We start from the raw sequence: 14,034 nt of genomic DNA, 5'->3' as shown, positions 1-14,034 counted from the left end.
TGGATTTAGTCAATATCTCCAATGGTAACGAATACACCGCTACAGAAAACAAGAGGAAATAGATTACTGTTACCGGGTATTGGGTAAGAGTAAAGTACTCGCAAATTGAGAAGAATATTACCAGTTACTCAGTAATAGACTCTCATGGGACCAAAAGCATCAATCTAGGTACGAGCTAGAAAGAAACAGTCAATCAAAGACTCGACCCGGTGAGGATATAACTCAATGGGAGTGGTTCCATCCAGATAATCGACTGGGGAGGAAGCTGAAATAATAATCATCCATGAGGAAATAACTCAGTGGGGAATGAGAAAGGTTAAATTCTTTTTGCTTAAGGGGTTGACACTCTACAATTGAAAGAGGACATACACACCGAATCTGCATGGAGGAAAGGATACCACCATAGCAGAGGATCAGAAATAGGATGAATCACAGAAATGCAATAATGAAATTTATGGATGCATATGTATATATGATGATTATGCTGACAAAATAATCATGAAGGATACGAATATAATTGATATGAATCAATCGACACCATACTCCGCCAATCTCAACAGGATGGAAGCAACAACTGGAGAAAGCGATGAATCAGATGAACGTGAATCATTCTTCTCAAAGGCTCGACCCTGGCTAGGGGGAAAGAGGACAAATTGTTGGGGATCTGCATCATCAACTCTGCGGGGAATTTTAGGTCAACACCATATCAAATGGGAGACAACCTTGCAGAGGACCAGAAATATTTCTCAAGAATCAGTGCTAACAGGAATTAGGCATAAATTCTGCCGACGACCTGAGGGGAGTAACAATTTGTGCTGAATCTATACAAACCACTGAGATAACATGCCTATAACTTCGAGGGAGGCAATTACAAACTCGATTAGAGATGTTGAGTTGCCGCTCAGAAAAGATGAACCAACTGCTTGGGGAAGACCAACAATGCTTCACATTTTGGGACTTACCTGTTCTCAGACTGCTGTTGATATTCCTTAAATGAAACCGATTACTCTTAAAGAGTAATTGTTTTTATTATTTTAGGAAAAAACATGATTTTAATTTTTTAATTCAATTTCAAAATGATCATCATAAAATTTAATTCTATTTAGCTGAAATAAACAAGAGTAGAAACAATTGGATAAAAAGCTCAACTTTATTTAATAGAATGGTAGTTTGTAAATGACAAGACTCCATAGATCTTTACAAAAGTTTAAAAATGGTAATTTACATGGAAAATGGCTATATTTAATACAATTATCACTAATCTTTCTACCAACTTTGATATCCATTATGCTCTTGGCTTCTGTTGAAGATGACGAATCAGAACCCAATGACGTGCTCAAGAATGTCTTCAAAACTGAAGATCAACAGGATGCAGTTACTTGCCGTAATCCCTAATTTTTGCATAAATTTCCCCAAGGCGGGGTACTCAATTTATCGGGATAGACTTTCTGTTTTACGTCTCTAATTTTTGCATGGATCTCCCTTTCGGGTTTTCAACTCACCGAGATGCTCATTTTTGCCTAAGCCGCCCTTTCGGGTTTTCAACTTAGCGAGTTATTCTTTTCTTTTTAGGCGAAGTATTTCTTGACTGCATCGGTGTTCACAGGACGAGTGAACTCTTCACCATCCACAGTTATAAGAATCAAAGCTCCGACTGAAAAAGTTCTCTTAACAACATATGGGCCTTCATAATTAGGAGTCCATTTGCCTCTAGAATCTGATTTGAAAGATAAGATTTTCTTGAGCACAAGGTCACCTTCTCTGAACACACGAGGTCTGACCTTCTTATCAAATGCCTTCTTCATTCTCTACTGGTATAACTGACCATGACACATGATAGAATGAATTAAATAATAAACGAGAAATTAAATTTGGCATCATGTGTGTATGATTTAGATGATTGATGTTGACTATGCTTCGGAATCCGACGTTAGTATGGTGAAGTAGCGATACATCGATCGTCCATAGGTTACACAACTGAGAGCGATCAAGTTATATATGTATATATATGATATAAGTAATTTTGATGCAAAATACAGTATATATGATATATTGTTTCTGTTTCGTTCATTCAAACACTTAATGGTTGTTTTCCTTTGAGTGATCAATGGTCATTTGCTTCGGAATCCGACGAAAGTATGATGAAGCAATGATGTGTTGATCAATCATACTGAATTAACAATCGAGGTGTGTTTGACCTTATGATGTTGGTGCATTAGGGTTCATGACGGTCCAAGGGTTGTGCTGCCAAAGAGTTATGCGATTAGGATTGTAACTGCACAAGAGTTATGCTTTAAAGTATCAAATATTGATGCAAAAATCGACGTCAATTTCAAATGAATTGTTCATTAGAATTTTGCGTCGGGGCGCTGCCCCTAAAAACCCCGAAGGGGGCGCTACCCGACCCCCGTCCGCTGAATGGTCAGTGGAACCCCCAACTAACTCTGCATAGTGTTATCAGTCGCCGAAATTTAAGTTGGTTTAGTTAATTAACAGAATTTAAATTAATAATAATAATGTGTTTATTATTGTCTTGTGGTGATCGGTTATGGCCTTAGTTTTCCTTTATTTTATTTTGGGATTTTAAAATATGACCCGCGTGTCGTGCCTCTCTTTTAATCTCTTAATGTAACTTATTTTCTCATCTCACTCCCTTGTATGTAAAACGAGTTTCTTTTATGTAATGTAATATTATGAAGAAAGAGAAGAATACAATATCAAAGGAGGACAACCTTGAAGATCTTGCTTGGAGAAGCTTAGATTCTCTCATTGACTTGGGAGAACAATTGCGCTAAGGGCCATAACTGTTTCATTTTGTATGTATGTTGATGCATGTGAATGTATGTTGATGCATGTGAGAGACGATTTATATGATAAATAAGTCGGTGAGATCGGAATAATTGCAAATTCCCTCAAATTAAATATTAAGTTTATGCTTTCCAAGTTTTAGCACTCATCAAGACTAGTATCGAATAATGTAGGGTTCGCCTACGCGAGGTGCATGTTCTATATTAGTAAGGTGCGATGGGATAATTGTAATATCCAATTTCTAAAACAATGGGTCAAACTTAACTAAATAAATTATAATAAGATTATATACGTTTAGAAGCAAGAGTTGGAAATGATCCAAGTGATGGATTGGAATAAGGAGTTATTCACCCGACTAAAATATTTGAGAGTTGTATTAGATACAATTGGAAGGAGTTCCTACCTAAATAACCTAGTTTTGTGTAATCCGCTTATGCGGACTTAAAACAAAGTGAAATATGGATCTCGACCCACTAGCAAATCTGCCAACGGGATTTTCCGAATCAAATGATGAAGGTCATTTGTTTTGAGTAAAATAGTGGGAGCATATTTAATTAAAAGCCTAATTAAATATGTTATTTTAGTGATACTTATATTTTCATATTTTTTATCTAGATTACCATGACAACGAACACCTCTAACAACATTTTACGATCAATCCTTGATAAGGAAAAATTGTCTAGGACAAATTTTCTGAATTGACACCAAAATATGAGGATTATCCTCAAACATGATAGAAAGTTGTATGTCTTGGAGAAACCTGTCACTGAAGACGAACTTCCTAGTGTCGCAGTGAAGAATCGGAGATCAAGCTATTGATTAGACTTGACTCATGAATCAAAATATCACCACCGAACTTTAATTTATCCAAGGGAAGGGGAAAAGATTCAAAAATAACCCAATATGTATATGCAAAGTTATAAGATTAAACTTAAGCTAAGCAAAAAGGGGGGAGATTCTAAAGGTACGAGGGTGTGTTATGAAAAGGGAAGGTATTAACATCCTAATCATCTGTAGTACTCTAAATGAACCTTTTAAATATATGTGTTTGGTTTAAAATTGTTTGATATTTGATTGGGGAGATGAGAAAAAGAACATCTTTTTATTGTTTGATGATTTGGAAAGACGTTGAGTTTTATGCCTACGTACCCGTGAAGGATCAAAACCTCGTAGTTCGGGTTCAAAAGTAGGAAGGGATTTGTTGGAGTTGATTTCATGAGAAAGATAAGAATTGTCATATTAAGGAGAAAAATCACTTTTAAACCACCAAAAACATGTGAAAGATAGATCTTTGCATCAAATTGAAAAAAGGGCTCTCACTTGGATATAGAATCAACAAGTATGCCACGTACCTCTTCCCAATGGAAAAGAATCAATATCAATCTCAACAATGTTATGGGGTAGGAGATTTAAATCTCAACTAGGGGTGACTCATGTCTAATCCTTTTATGAAAAAGTTTTAAACATGAAAAAGCCAAAAATGGAAAAAGGGTTTGAGTTAAGTTTGTGTTTTTTAGGTCTTATGAAAAGATCTTTGAATATGCTTAAGTGTTTTAAAGCATTTGATTAAGAAATAAAAGGGGAAACAATGACCTAAGTCAAAGTTTATTATGAAAGTGGTTATAAGAAAGAGAGAGAGATATAATCCTAAGGTTTAAATTGAGGGGAACCTAAGATTGTATCTAGAAGTTTTTGGGTTAAGGGGAAGCAAAGTTGTATAGAATGCAGATGAACACACACATGCAAAATGACAATAATGTCATGATTCTTTTCCCTTGGATATAAACAATAACAAGATTGAACATACATTAACATTATGGCACAAAATATGGCTAAGTACAATGGCAATCACAAGGTATGGATGACAATGTTAAACATGGTTTTTTAGGCATTGAGATAAGTATAAACAAGACATGACGAAGTTTCACATAACATCACAAGACACAACATATTGATGGTGAAGACAAAATCATACTTGACATGGTAAAATCATTCATTGGTACATGGTAAATACAACATGAATCAATTTGGTTCAAACATGCATCACATTATAAGTCTTCACAACATAAACATTAGACTTGAATCAAAGTTCATGATAAGACCAAACTTAAGTGGAAACCTAATCACCTCTTAACCATTCATTCAAACATCTTTTTAAGGTGAATCAATTGATACATTGTATGAAAATAATCAAGTTCAAACATGTTAAGGATAACAATCAACATTTAAAAGAGTGTGCTTTAATCATACAAACTTTCAACATCGAGAACAAATAAGACATAAGCCGAAAGAATCAATTAGGAGCCTTAAAAAACACTTAAAACACATGTTTTCCATCCAATCAAAAGTGGTGAAATAAATAATATTTTGGGATTTTTTTGGTGTCATCATAAAATAGACATTCTTATGGACATATGACAAAAAGAATGGGTCAAAAAGGTTAAGGGATCATGAAGTTATGGGTTTTTTTTGAAGTTATGAAGAAAAATGATCATTTAACAAATGAGAAAAAATAAACATTACGCTGGCCAAGTTCGAACCCACGTCCTTGGGGTTCCATGAACTTTTTCCAATGCTAACTCAGTATCATCTTCAACCTCTCTCATTTTTGTTTTCTTTTTCCCACTATTTTTCCAATCTTTCATCAATCATATCTCTCTCATTTCTCAACCATTTTTCATGAAATAAAGATCAAAATCGCATAGAAAAATGCAAGGAACACAATGGTACCATAGGTTTTGGCTAATACTCAAAGATGGAGATGCACGAAGACAAAAACCAGAATTGAAACTTTAGGTTTCATGCAACATAATTTCACATAAACAACAATATAAATGACATGTAAGTTAATGGTCCTTCTTAACACAATAAATGCTACATATTTGCTTCAGAAATCAAAATAAAATGACGTATATATGATGAGTTTCAAAGTGCAAGAATATACCTATTGGAGCAAGGTCTTATGCCTCTTCAACACTACTTCCAGCTACTGTTTGATGCCTCTCCTAATGCTTATGATTCCCAGAAGATGATTGGAACCTTTGGTTTGCAGAATGCATGAGCCAAATGAGATAATGGAGGTTAAGGTTGAAAAGCTCTCATGAATGGAGTGTTTCTTGGAAAGCTTGGTGTGTTGAGTTATGAGGTCTGTCTCTCTATTTATAGAGGCTCCATATGGTTCATGTAACTTTCAGAAATCAATATTGGTTCAATTGGAATGCTAGTTTGGTGACTTGGTTTCATTTTGCACAAAAAAATATAATGGATCATGATGAAAAGGTGGAGTGAAAGGAGGAGTTTAGAGGTACTTTTAGGATGTTGCTTCTGGTTTAGAGGTTAAGTGTGTGATCAGAAGAAACAAGTTAGAAGCTCAATGCAAGAGTGGTTGGAAAAGTTGGCCTTTATCAAAATGGATATGAGGCTTTTTGTAAAACCTTCCAAATATGGCAACAAGACTTGATCAATGGCTCAATCCCTTGTGTAATGCACCAAGGGTTTGTGTAATCTTCTGATTAAGGTGAGATTTAGAAGGAAGATAGCCTTTAAAGCAAGATCATGTAGCTTTGGCTCAAGGTTACATGATGAATTTGTCATGAAAATTACCCAAAATTCAGATTTGGAGAGCCTACTTCAACTCTTCGAAAATCCTAGCTCAAATATGATAATTTCATGATCTTGGACGTTTTGGAAAGCTAAGACCATCCTCTACAACTTTCATGTTGATCACTTTGCTTGAATCAGTTGGGATCTGTGTGAAAAATTGGCATAAATTTGGTCACTTAACTAGGTCATCATGCTGAAAATTTCACCAAGTGTTTTTCCACTTGACAAACAAATGAACCATCCACTTCATGGTCCCATATCTCCTCATTCATGAATTTTTTGAGGTTTTATCACCTAGTACAAAGTTGAATTATGAAGCAAGGTCTTTAATCTGATCATTGGAGCAAAGAAAATGGTGGCTTGGATCATAAGTTATGACCTTGGAAAGATGGGTACTTGAACATGTATTTTTTCATAACTTAGAAAAATTTACAAAACCAAATCTTGCCCTTTTTGCAAGTAACCTCAAATTTCTTGTTTACTCTTGATCAAATGCATCCATCAACCATATTTTCACGATCCTTGAGTTGAGGAGTCCATAGTTGACCGAAAATGTCAAAAGTCAAACTTTGACTCTGCCTCAGTTGACTTTGTATCGGATGAATCCAATTGTTGCAATCTTTAATGAATGGGATCTCTATGGCATATTGGATGATATGAATGGATCACTTATGATGTATTTGAAGTATTTGAACCATACTTCAAGCTTTGGGATCATGCCTTGGCTAAAAGTCAACCAATTGACTTTGGGTCAAAACCCTAGTTGAGGGTATCAGATGAACTCTGGCCTTGACAAATTTGAGATGGAATGATCTTGAAATTGATTCTTATTAATGGAAGTCACTTGATTACTTGGGAAGGATGAGGAGTTTGAAATGTTAAAACTCATGTCAAGTCTTGATTGATCAATCTTTGAAAGCTCTTGGTGTAAAACCCTAGCTTAAGACAAACAAAGTAGAAAATCTTTTTGTATTTTTAATAGGTTAGTAGTGCAAAGATGCTAGATGTCATGCAAATGATACAAATGATGGTGGCATCTTAGGGTTGAAAATTTGGGTATGACAGATGCCCCTATTTAAGTTTCTTCAATCTGGAGATATGAATATTGAAATTTTCATCTCGACGTGATTAAAGTGATTTAAATACAAACATGCACGGTTTTTTAAAGGTAGAGATGACAATATGTTCAAACAACGAGTTGTAGCTTTCGCAACAGGTTTCTCAAAGGTAGAGATGACCGCCTGTTCAAATAACGAGTCTGAATAAGCTTACATGATCAAAACATGATTCAGCTTCTTCTTTACTTAAGTATTCCACCTAGAAAAGGCAAAATAAACTTATCCGCGATTCGGGTCATAAGCCAGCGAACGGGCCTTGGTTTCTTCTTTAACCAAGTCTTTCTCTTGGAAGGGATCAATGAACAAACTCCTAAAAAGGTGACCACTTATTGGGGAAAGAGAAGTAACTTCACCGGGTATCTTCAAAAGATGTGGGTCAGTTAATCTTATAAAAATCTGGAATTCTCAAATAAAGAGAAAATCACAGTAAAGGTCTTCAATAGACTTCCACCATGATTTACTGGGGAAAGTACCATTGACTGTGACTAACACCTCACTGGTGATATAAGTCCTTGTAACGGAATACCTCACTGGGGATATAAAGTCATATGATAAAAGAAAGGTGCTTGTAGTAGTCTTCAACAAACTTCTCTGACGAAATTTCCTAGGGAGATGGCCATTTGTTGGAAAGAACGATTGATATATTGATAACTTCATTGGGGATAAACAAACTTCTCAAAAAGAGGCTGCCATTTGTTATCCAAAATGGGCGTCAATAAGCTTCTCGGGAAAGGACATCTACTTATTAGGGATCAGAGATCATGAAACAGGCTTCTCAAATAAAGAGACAACTACCTGTTGGAAGTCTTCATCAAACTTCTCTGGAGAGAAAACCATCTGATGGAAGAAAACTTCTATATTGATAATTCCTTCGAGATAGACAAGCTTCTCAAAAGAGATAATCACTTGTGTTCATACTGGGGAAAAGGATATGTCTTCACTGGCGATAATGAAGATGTTTCTCCTGGGGAGACAATGCAAAATAAATGCACTCTTGGTCTAGGTTTAACAACCTAGAGAGATTCACCATTAATTTCCAAATATTTGGCTTACTCCAGGAACAAATTGAGAGAAAAAAAAGTAAGATTCTACCAATGGGGGAATGAAGCTCAATTGGGATTTTATCCTATCCAAATATGGAAAAGGACAACTAAAGCAACCATCTTCCACGAGGAATGAACTCAGTGGGGAATTAGAAAGGATGTAAACTCTCTACTTACGGTTGACGACTCCTATGGGGAAGGAAACATAACACCCAAGGATGAACATATTCCAAGAAATTAAGGTAAATGTCATCAAGGAATGCAAAATGGATGTGAATTTGGTTATTCATGATATATATGCATGTATACACATTATGTTTATGCTAACAAAAACAAACAAAACAGACACGTTAGGGACATAAAATGTTCCATAGCTTAACATGAGCTTGGCTAGTCTCGTTAAGGTGGAGAACATCACTAGAGATGAGTTAAAGGTCATCAAAGGAAAAAGTCTCGTCATGAGGTCCAATTCTCTCTAGGGAGAGGAAGATGCTTCGTCTGGGGATGAAATGTGAACCTCTGATGGAGCAAAGATCTTGTTGCAGGATTCCAATTTCTCTAGAGAAGAAGACTTTACTTAGAAAATAAAACATGTAGACTCTACCAAGGACGGGTCTATACTGGCCAGGAAAACCTTCAAAATGATTCTTCTAAGGACATCATCAAAATTTGCAGCTTCCACCGGTGGTAATGAAGATCGCTGAAAAAGCTTGACTGTTTATTTTAAAACTTGATAGAAAATCCAGGCTTAGCACTTTGTTGGGGAACATTGAGTTCCAATATCAAACACTTCACAACTTACTCGCCGCTTGGGGATTTAACTATGGACGTTCTTTTTTTTTTTACATTCACAAATCAAAACAAAATCTTATTTTGAAAAAACAAATTTTTTCAAATATTCGTTTCAAGAATTTTTATCAAAGTAAAAATGATATTTTTGCGGAGGAGAAATAAAATAAGGATTGCCAATAAATGGATAAGTCTCGAATTTTATTGAATAGAATGGTGATCCGCAAATGGCGTGATCCCATGGATATTTACAAAGTTAGAAAAATGGTAATATGGGAAAAGGCTACATTAAAATACAATGAAACTATTCTCCCTAACAAATTTGAGTTCCATATGTATTTGGGCTTCGGATAAGAGCCAGTTGAGAGCTTTGGCAGGCAGATGTTTCTTCAAGTGATCCAATCTGATCTGATGCAGTTACTTGCCGTAATCCTTTGTTTTGCCTAGATTTCCTTTTCAGGTTTTCAATCTACCAGGATAATCATTTTCTGTTTATGTCTCTAATTTTTGCCTGGATCGCCCTTTCGGGTTTTCAGTCCACCGAGACACTTATTTTTGCCTAAGCCGCCCTTTTGGGTTTTCGACTTAGCGAGCTATTCTTTTATTTTTTCTAGGCGAAGTATTTCTTGACTGCGCCAGTATTCACAGGACGTGGGAGCTCCTCACCATCCATATTTGTAAGAATCAAGGCCCCCCCAGAGAAGGCTTTCTTGACAACATATGGGCCATCATAATTAGGAGTCCACTTGCCTCTAGAATCAGATATGAAAGATTGAATCTTTTTAAGCACAAGGTCACCTTCTCTGAATATGCGAGGTCGAACCTTCTTTTCGAATGATTTCTTCATTCTCTGCTGATATAACTGACCATGGCATAAAGCCGTTATCCTATTTTCTTCAATCAAATTCAGTTGGTCATACCTGCTTTGACACCATTCAGCTTCGGATAACTTAGCTTCCATCAAGACATGCATTGACGGGATCTCTACTTCTATTGGGAGCACTGCTTCCATGCCATAGACAAGAGAAAAGGGGGTTGCCCATGTTGAAGTGCGGACGGACGTACGATATCCATGCAAAGAAAAAGGGAGCATCTCATGCCAATCCTTATAAGTCACTACCATCTTTTGGATGATCTTCTTGATGTTCTTGTTGGCAGCTTCAACAGCAGCGTTCATCTTAGGTTTCTAGGGAGAGGAATTATGATGTTCAATCTTGAACTCTTCACACATTTCCTTCATCATTTTATTGTTCAGGTTTGAACCATTATTAGTGATGATTCTACTTGGCACACCATAACGACAAATAAGTTGATTCTTGATAAATCTAACTACCACCTACTTGGTCACATTTGCGTATGAGGCCGCTTCAACCCACTTTGTGAAATAATCAATAGCCACCAGAATGAAACGATATCCGTTGGAAGCTTTGGGCTCAATCATACCAATCATGTCAATGCCTCACATAGAGAAAGGCCATGGAGAAGAGATAACGTTGAGCAGAGTCGGAGGTACATGTATCTTTTCAGCATAAATCTGGCATTTGTGACACTTCTTCACATACTTGCAACAGTCAGCTTCCATTGTCAGCCAATAGTAACCCGCTCTTAACATTTTTTTAGCCATTGCGTGTCCGTTGGAGTGAGTACCAAAGGAACCTTCATGAACTTCTTGCATCAACAGGTCTGCTTCGTGTCTATCCACACATCTGAGCAGAACCATGTCAAAGTTTCTCTTGTATAACACTTCTTCATTCAGAAAGAAGTTATTAGTCAATCTTCTCAAGGTCTTCTTATCTTTGTTTGATGCCCCAAGTGGGTATTCTTGACTCTAGAGATAACACTTGATGTCACGGTACCACGACTTGTCATCAGGGACTTCTTCCATTGCAAATACATCAGCAGGTCTATCAAGACGCATAACATCGATCTTAGGCACATCATTCTAATGATTCACAATGATCATGAAAGCTAAAGTTGCCAAGGCATCTGCCATCTGATTTTCCTCACGAGGGATGTGATGAAACTCAATATTGTTGAAGAAAGTAGATAACCTCCTTGCATAGTCTTTGTATGGGATTAGGTCGGGTTGACGAGTTTCCCATTCTCCTTTAATTTGATTGACAACTAGAGCCGACTCTCCATAAACATTGAGGTTTTTTATTCTAAGATCAATGGCTTCTTCTAGACCCATGATGCAGGCTTCATATTCCGCCATGTTATTCGTGCACTTGAATGTTAATCTTGCAGTAAAAGGGATATGTGAGCCATGAGGAGTGATGATTACTGCCCCAATACCATTACCATAAGCATTAACTGCTCCATCAAATATTAAACCCCATTGAGAACCTGGCTCTGACCCTTCATTTGGCAGTGGTTCATTGCAATCTTTGGCTTTTAAGTACATCACATCTTCATCTGGAAATTCAAAATTTATAGACTCATAATTGTCAATTGGCTGATGAGCTAAATGATCGACCAAGACACTTCCTTTGATAGCTTTTAGGGTGTGATACTCAATGTCATATTTGGACAAGAGCATCTGCCAACGAGAAATTCTCCCGGTCAATGCAGGTTTTTCAAAGATATACTTAATCGGATCCATCTTGGATATCAACCAAGTTGTGTGATTCATCATATATTGACGGAGACGCTTGGTAGCCCAAGCCAGAGCACAACAAGTTTTCTCTAGCATGGAATATCGGGATTCGCAGTCAGTGAATTTCTTGCTCAAATAATAAATGGCATACTCTTTTCTTCCTGTTTCATCCTGTTGACCCAAGACACAACCCATAGATTCTTCTAGTACAGTCAGATACATAATCAATGGTCTTTCCTCAACTGGAGGGGACAAGATAGGAGGTTCTAGCAAATACTCTTTGGTACTGTCGAAGGCTTTTTGACAATCATTCGTCCAAGCACAACCCTGATCCTTTCGAAGGAGCTTAAAAATGGGAGCACAAGTAACAGTCATATGAGATATGAACCTTGAAATGTAGTTCAAACGTCCAAGGAATCCCCTCACCTGCTTTTCTGTTTGAGGTGCTGGCATTTCCTGAATGGCTTTAACCTTGTCGGGATCAACTTAATACCCTTTTGACTGACGATGAAGCCTAAAAGCTTTCCTGAACGAACCCCAAAGGTGCATTTGTTTGGGTTCAAGCGGAGTTTGTATTTTCTCAAACGCTGAAACAGTTTCGAAAGATACTCAACATGATCTTCCTCAGTATTTGATTTTGCTATCATATCATCTACATAGACTTCAATCTCTTTATGCATCATGTCATGAAAAAGAGTAGTCATAGTTCGTTGATAGGTGGCACCAGCATTCTTCAAGCTGAAAGGCATTACTTTGTAGCAAAATGTGCCCCAAGGTGTAATAAAAACTATTTTTTCCATATCTTCGGGCGCCATTTTTATTTGATTATAACCGGAAAATCCATCCATGAAAAACTTGGCGGTGCTATCGACCAACATGTCAATGTGTGGAAGAGGAAAGTCATCCTTAGGACTGGCTTTATTTAGATCTCTATAGTCAATGCACATGTGAACCCTTCTGTCCTTCTTGGGAACTGGCACAATGTTGGCCAACCACTATGGATACTCTGATGTCACAAGGAAACCTGCATCAATCTGCTTTTGCACTTCCTCTATGATTTTGATCGCCATGTCCGACTGAGTTCTTCTTAACTTTTGCTTGATCGGTGGACACTTTGGCCTCAATGGTAACGATGCTCCACAATATCGATGTCCAACTCTGGCATGTCTTGGTATGACTAAGCAAACACATCGGTATATTCTCGGAGAAGCTCCATCATCCTCTCTTTGACCTCTGGCGTGAGTAGTGCTCCAACTTTGACTTCTTTTCTATCCTCTTCAGACCCCAAGTTGATTACTTCCATTGGCTCTTTGAATGACTGAATGGTCTTTTCTTCATTTTCGAGCAGTCTAGAGATTTCGTATGGAATGTTTTCCTCTTCTTCTTCTTCCGCTTCGTACACAGGGAATTCAAAGTTGCAAGAGGGCATAGGGTCATTGGTTTTAATAGATATGTCATGAGTTAATATACACATGTGATTCTATGCTTGTTTTAGAAACAGATAAAAGTGTGAAGTCATGTGCAGCTATTTGGAAGTGTTTATTTGTTTTTTTAGATTACCATTTTCCAGAAAAAAACAACAAAACAATAAAAATAACAATATGGAAACAAAATAACATTTTCATTGATTTAATTCTTGAAACGCAAGCCCAAACATTGTCACTTTCGCCTTAGGCATAACGAAAGGATTTTTTTGAAAAGAAAACAGACAACAAAATATTACTTTGAAATGTGAACAACAACAGGAACATCAACAGAGGTCCAGTTTTGGCGAATTACTCTGTGAGCTATGAGGTCGGTCGGAACATCTTTAGGATTGTCTTCCACAATGGCATTGGCTTCAACTGCTTCGTCTTTTGACCCCGGGATGTATTCGAGTTCTCTATGATGAGGAAAGTAGAAAGGCACATATGTATCTTCCTCCTCAAGATCATATTCAGGATCATCGCAGTAGGGTTCCCACGTTGAATCATTATCCTCAGTGACGACACTAACTTCTGGCAAAGTGGGATTAATGAACCCTCCACTATGGAAAGTTTCTTTGATTGAATGAACAGATCTACTTCCTTCTACAATC

This window comes from Lathyrus oleraceus, chromosome 2, assembly GCF_024323335.1.
Source record: "Lathyrus oleraceus cultivar Zhongwan6 chromosome 2, CAAS_Psat_ZW6_1.0, whole genome shotgun sequence".
Taxonomy (NCBI): Eukaryota; Viridiplantae; Streptophyta; class Magnoliopsida; order Fabales; family Fabaceae; genus Lathyrus; species Lathyrus oleraceus.
The sequence above is the reverse complement of the archived record's forward strand: the minus strand, read 5'-3'. Positions refer to the sequence as shown.